The 6,393-nt window shown below is 40.1% G+C and overlaps 1 pseudogene; it reads right to left on the minus strand.

Annotated features, from left to right (window-relative positions):
- Window positions 1–535: 535 nt before the first annotated feature.
- LOC140533087 (fatty acid-binding protein, brain pseudogene) lies at window positions 536–1,393 on the minus strand (annotated as a pseudogene).
- Between the last annotated feature and the right edge of the window lie 5,000 nt (window positions 1,394–6,393).

Consider the following 6,393-nt stretch of genomic DNA (forward strand, 5'->3'; position numbering starts at 1 on the left):
TCAACAGCTATATTGAATTGAAATGAAGGAAGGTTATCTTACTAGAAGACCTCTATGATCTCCCCATGGGGAGAATAATCCTGAGGGGACAAATGATATAATTCCTACTTCTCCCCACCCCATTTATCTCTTCCTCTCCTTCCCCCTCCCCCCTCTTTCCCCCTCCCCCCTCCTTCTCCCCTCCCCTTTCTCTCTCTCTCTCTCCCTCTCCCTCTCCCTCTCTCTTTCCCTCCCTCCATCTCTGTCACTGTAAACCTCCATGGGTTAGAGAAGATGGCATTTTCCTTTCCAGAGATATGTATAGTTGCTGTCTCAGCAAAAAGTATACTTGTGGTGCTTCAGACTGTAACTCAGCCATTCCTCAGTGGAGGAGTAATTCAGATTCCCAGGGAAGGTTGGGGGCTGCAAGGGTGGGATAAACGTGATGATTGTAGCAATAAATAAATAAAAATTCATTTCTTGAGTTAGCATGCAGTTGTTGAGATAGTGGGGGCTGTAAGAGAACAATGCTTTAAAAATATTTCCTGAAATTCTGCCAGATTGTTGCATTAAATTTGTTTTATTATTGTTCTTATCATTGCTCTCTTCTTCATTGTTTTCTTCTGATCATCCCACAATATGTCTTTTTTTATTTCTAACATTTGTCTTTATTAACTTGAATTTTCCCCACAAATCATAAAAAAATTATTTATTCTTCTTTTGTAAAAAATGTGGTTCCAACACCATGCAAAGTTTTTGTAAGTATTCAATTTACAACAAGTAGCATAATTGACTTAAGCAACATTTTTAAAAGGCTCATCACCTTCCAGGTCAAAGTGACATTCACATCAGCAGTATGATGGTACTCATATCAGAGAGACAGAAAAAAACAAAAACTTCTCTTGAAATGTTCATCTGCACAGGGGACCAGCGTGATTCTGTTTATGCCTTCTCATAGTGACGAACAGCCACCACATCTCCAAAGGTGAGAGTCATGACCATTTTGCCATCCTTAATTTCTCTTACAAAGTTTGTCTCTTTGCCATCCCATTTCTGAACATGAACTAGCTTGTCACCATCAAGACTCACAACAGATTTGCAGTTCCTGTCATCTGGAGTTGTTTCGTCAAATTCTTCTCCCAAGTGGAAGCTGATTTCTGTATTCTTGAAGGTGCTCTGAGTCCTTATTACCACTTTGTCCCCTTCTTGACTGATTATCACTGTTGGTTTAGTCACATTCCCCACCTGCTTAGTGGCAAAACCCACTCCTAGTGCCTTCATGTATTCATCAAAGTTATGGCTGTCGGTCAGCTTCCAGGTAGCACAGAAAGCCTCCACCATTCTTTTTTTTTTTTATCCTCTCTAGCTTCAGACACCTGAGAAGATCTGCCTGATTTTCCTGGCCCTGTGGTTTAGAAAAATACAATATGTCTTTACTAACAGTTGTTGTGATTATAGGACACTCAGGTTTTAGGGGACTCAGATTTCAAGAAAAGCATATTCTATATTCAAATCAGTATCTCCTAACTACTTACCATTCAGAAGCATTTTTTTCCTAACCTATCTGGTTAATTCGATGTTCCCACAACATACTTTTTTTGCTTTCTCACCTCTGCACTTTTCCTCACGCAGTTCGACCCACTTGCTCCATGGGGTCCAAATCTAAGACAAGTGGCTCATTCAGCATCCGTTATAAGAGAATTGACTTCATGCATATTCACTGAGCAATTCAACTACCTCTTAGAATCTGCTTAGAGTCTGCTAAATTCAGTTCACTTCCTTGGCAAAGCCTTATATTTCCACCAGTGTGTGCCACGTCCTCCTCTGAACTACTTTAACAATTATTGTCTGTTCAATTTATTTGGCAATTAATCATGAAGCTCCTTAGGGCATCTCTTGTATCCTAGGCCTTCTGGCTCCTAATTTAAGTCTTTAGTGTGATGTTTCCCCTACTCACGTCTCATCTTCTCAAGTATGAGAGACAAGTCACAAACAGGATGTGTAAAATTACCAATTAGACATTGATTTCTTTGTGACTTAAAGGCTTTTAGGTTTTTAAGATCCCTTTACAAAAATCAAAGCACATAGTACAGGACTAACCTATCAAGCTGTCTTCAGCTGACTTTTGAATGAATTCAGAGAGTAAGATAAAAGCTTGGGGGAAAGGGAAGTGAGCAAAAAGAACTGGGAGGAGAATACAGGACCACAGACTCAGAGCAGGAAGGGACTTCCCAGGCTGTCTAGTCCAATCTCCACATTTTATAGGTGAGGAAACTGAGGCCCAGGGAAGCTAAGAGATGTGCCTGATATCACACAGATTGTAAGCCAGAAGCAGAATTTGAACCAGGATCCTCTGATTCTGGGGAGGCAGCCAGGAGGCTCAGTAGAGAGAGCACTTGGCCTGGCTGGAGTCAGGAAGACCTGAATTCAGACCTAGCATCAGACACTTACTAGCTGTGTGACTCTGGATTAGTCCCTTAAACTCTGCTTGTATTAGTCCACTGGAGAGGAAAATAGCAAACCACTCCAGTATCTTTGCCAAGAAAACTTCATAATGAGGCTATGAAGAGTCAGACGTGACTGAACAACAACTTTTGATTACAGAGCTGGTAATGTATCATAGAAATGGAAGGTGGTACCAGAATGAAGAAGGAAGAACTTAATACAAGCTTATTCACAATTGTGCTTAGTAGTGGGAGAGGAAGTATCTGCCCTGCAAACCCTGTTTTCTTGTCAATGGTTTTTGATCATTTGGAGAGGTATAATGAGCATTGTGAGTTATAGGCCAAGTAAGTGTCTATTAAGTCAGCCATGAAGCTTGAATGTAACTGTAATAAGCACACCCCTAGAGAGTGTAAAGTAAAGAAAGAAATATATGTGCAGTATTTTTAAGAGTTATTTAAAAAAATTAATCAGTTCAACAAGCATGAATTTTCTATGTGCCAGTCACAGTTATAGATGTTTTAGATGGTGGATATACAAAGAAAAAACAAAACAGTCCTGAATTCAAGGGGCTTACATTTGATTAGGAGGAGGAAGGCGGGAGGGGTAGGGAATAGGTGCAGAGATAAGTAAATGTGAAGTATATTCAAAGTAAGCAGAAAGTAATATGGTGCAGAAAGGGGCATTTGAGCAGAACCTTTAAGGATTCTAAGAGGTAGAGGTGAAAAGGGATTGAATTTCAGGCCTGGGGGACAGTTTTAGTGCAAATAAATGGGATGGGAGATGGGATGTTATTAGAAGAGATAGCAGGCAAGCCATTTTGGCTAAAAAGCATTTTATGCAAAGGGGAATAATGATAATGAACTTGGAAAGGGAGTTTCCAGGCAGGTGATGAAAGTCTTCAAATGCTAGAGGAGTGTGTATTGTGTCTTGGTAGAACTAAGGAGTCACTGGAGCTTCCTGAGTGTAGACCTGGGTTTTTGGAATATTATTCTGGCAGTTATGTGGGCATTAGATGAGGAAGAGGAGACACTGGAGGCAGGGAATCCAATCACAGAAGGTCATTGCAATAATCTATGTGAAAGGTGATGAAATTCTGAATGGAGACAAAGAGATGGTGTATAAAAATGTTGAATACAGAGTTCTGGGCAACTAACTGGATATGTTGTTGCAGCCAGGTGGTGGAGTGGATAGAGAACTGGGCCTGGAATCAGGAAGTCTTGAGTTTAAATCTAGCCTCAGACATTAGCTGGGTGACTCAGGGTGTCATTTAACCCCATTGCCTCAGTTTCCTCTTCTGCAAAATGAGATGGAGAAGGAAATGGCAAACCACTCCAATATCTTTGTCAAGAAAACTCTGAATGGGGTCACCAAGAAACAGACATGACTGAAATAATTGAATGATAACAACAATTGGATATGTCAGGTGAGGGAGATAGGAGGATTGAAGATGACTCCAAGGTTGTAAGACTGAGTAACCAGAAGGATGGTGGTGCTCTCAACAGAAAGAGGAAAGGGGAGGATGGCAATGAGCTCTGTTTTGGACATGCTAAGTTTGATGATCTGCAGAACATCTAGTTGGATATATCCAACAAAGACTCGGTGATAATAGAGGAAAGCTCAAGAGACCAGTGCTGGACAGCTACATATCTACATATATATGTCTGTTTATATAGAACAGATATTATATATTTATACATATATCTAGATAGATATAGTTGCCTTTTGTTATTATTTCACAGTTATCTCCCCATAATATCCTTCCCTTCTCTGACACCAACTTGCAACTGAACGCTTCCATGTATCAGCAACAGAAGCTTTGTTCTCTGTGAAGGCATGAGATGATAGAAGCCCAAGAGCCATTTCCCCTGAGAAATTAGGATGAATGGGAAGCATCCCTGTCTCTTCTTGGGCAAGACTTGTCATCTCTGGGCATGTATCTTTGTGGGTGTTACTGAATAAAAGTGAATCCAAGGACACCTCAGTTTCATGTATGTTTTTTCCCTGCTAAGGGGACACAGCACTTTCACATCAGGTGGGGAAATGGTGTGTGCGTGTTCGTCCTTCGTTGTCGAAGAAGACCATGCCATCAGGGAAATAATGATGTGACTTGCACTTGACTTTGTTTTGAGTGAGGGAGGGCTGTGCAGGTCACCAGCCTCACTTCTCCTCCAGAGCCATCTGAATCCAATCACCAGATATTCATTAGGATGACTGGAGATGACCCAGGATGAGGCAATTGGGGTTAAGTGACTTGCACTCACACAGCTAGTGAGTACAGCTGCCCTGTACAGCTAGGTGGTATAGTGGATGGATCCCTGAGCCTTGACTCAGGAGAAAATCTGAGTTCAAACCCCACTTCAGACACTTAAGCTGAGCAAGTCACTTCACCTCTACTTCAGTTTCTCCAATTATAAAATGGGGATCATAATAGCACCTACTTCCCAGGGTGGTTGTGAACATCAAACAAGATGACATTGTAGGTGCTATATAAGCCCTTATGGGGAAAGGGACTGATGACTCCATCCACCTTGGGGAAAGATGAACTCAGTGTCTATTCCATTTACTGTAGTATAGTTGCCTCTCTCCATCCCAAAGCCATAGAAGTTGATGTTTGCCTACCTGAGTCATCATAACTCTTCATGTGAAAAGCTTTCAGACAGAGTTTAGCTAAGCAGTATATATTTCCCTTGGGAATTCACCTTTATTTTAGGTGAGTCTGATAGAGTTTCAAGATTATTATAGCCATCGGAATTTCAGTATTGATACAATGATATTTCTTTGAAAAAGATGTTATACATGCATTATGCTAGTATTTTATTAAATAATATAGATTTTTTTTCAATAGATACATGTAATCCTACACTGAAGAAATTTTTGGAGATCATAGAAGCATAGTGTTATAGACATGTAGCTGAAAGGAAAAAGAATCCTTAGAGATCATCTATTCCAATCTCTTGTTTTTATAGATGAGTAAATTGAGGTCTAAGGAGAAGAAATGAAGAGATTTAAAGGCAAGAGTAGAAAGTCTTCAAGGATTTACCAAACATCTGAGTCTAGAATGTTATAGAATTTATCTTGTGGAAAAGTCCTTTTGATTGTAGTTAAAATGTCACTGCCCTCATATTTACATTGTCTCGCTCCTGCAAGAAAGACAGCACAATGTAATTCAGGGGTGTCAAAGTATGTAAGGAATCCCTGCAGGCTGCAAATTTACTTGTTGCTGTTCAGTTGTTTCAGTCTTGTCCAACTCTTTGTGACCCCATTTGGAGTTTTCTTGGTAAAGGTACTGGCGTGATTTGCCATTTCCTTCTCCAGCTAATTTTATGGATGAGGAAACTGAGACAAACAGGGTTAAATAACTTGCCCAAAGTTTCTGTGGTCACATTTGAACTCTGGTCCTTCTAACTCCCTGCCCAGCTTTCTATCTCCCACACCAAAAAATTTAATTAGCAAACCACATAATATTAACCATGTTTTGTTATAATTTTATTGATTTTGTTAGATATTCCCATTTGCAGTTTAATCTGCTTTGTAGCACTTGGGAGTACTGCTACTTACATCTGGACACCTCTGATGTAGGGGATAGAGAGCTGAACTCACATACAGGAAGACTTAACAGCTAGTACTATCTCTGATACACACTAGTTGTGTGACCCTAGGCAAGGCCCTTAACCTGTAAGGGCCCTACACAATTCTTTGAATCTTTAAGATGTGCCAGCAGTTCTTGGGTTTTGGTAAGCTCTTTACACTGATGAAATAATAAGTGTGACTTTCTCCTCTTCTCCTCATCCCCTACCCCTTGCCAGTTCTTGAGCAGATAATGGAACAATAAATAATAATATATAATCTTATATAATATAATAAAAAATAATAATAAAAGGAAACTTTAAGGATAACCTTGATAGGATTAACATCTCTAGCTGCTGGTGACTGGATGACTAGGAGTAGAAACTTGAGGAAGGGAATCAG

Source organism: Notamacropus eugenii, chromosome 3 (genome assembly GCF_028372415.1).
Source record: "Notamacropus eugenii isolate mMacEug1 chromosome 3, mMacEug1.pri_v2, whole genome shotgun sequence".
Lineage (NCBI taxonomy): Eukaryota > Metazoa > Chordata > Mammalia > Diprotodontia > Macropodidae > Notamacropus > Notamacropus eugenii.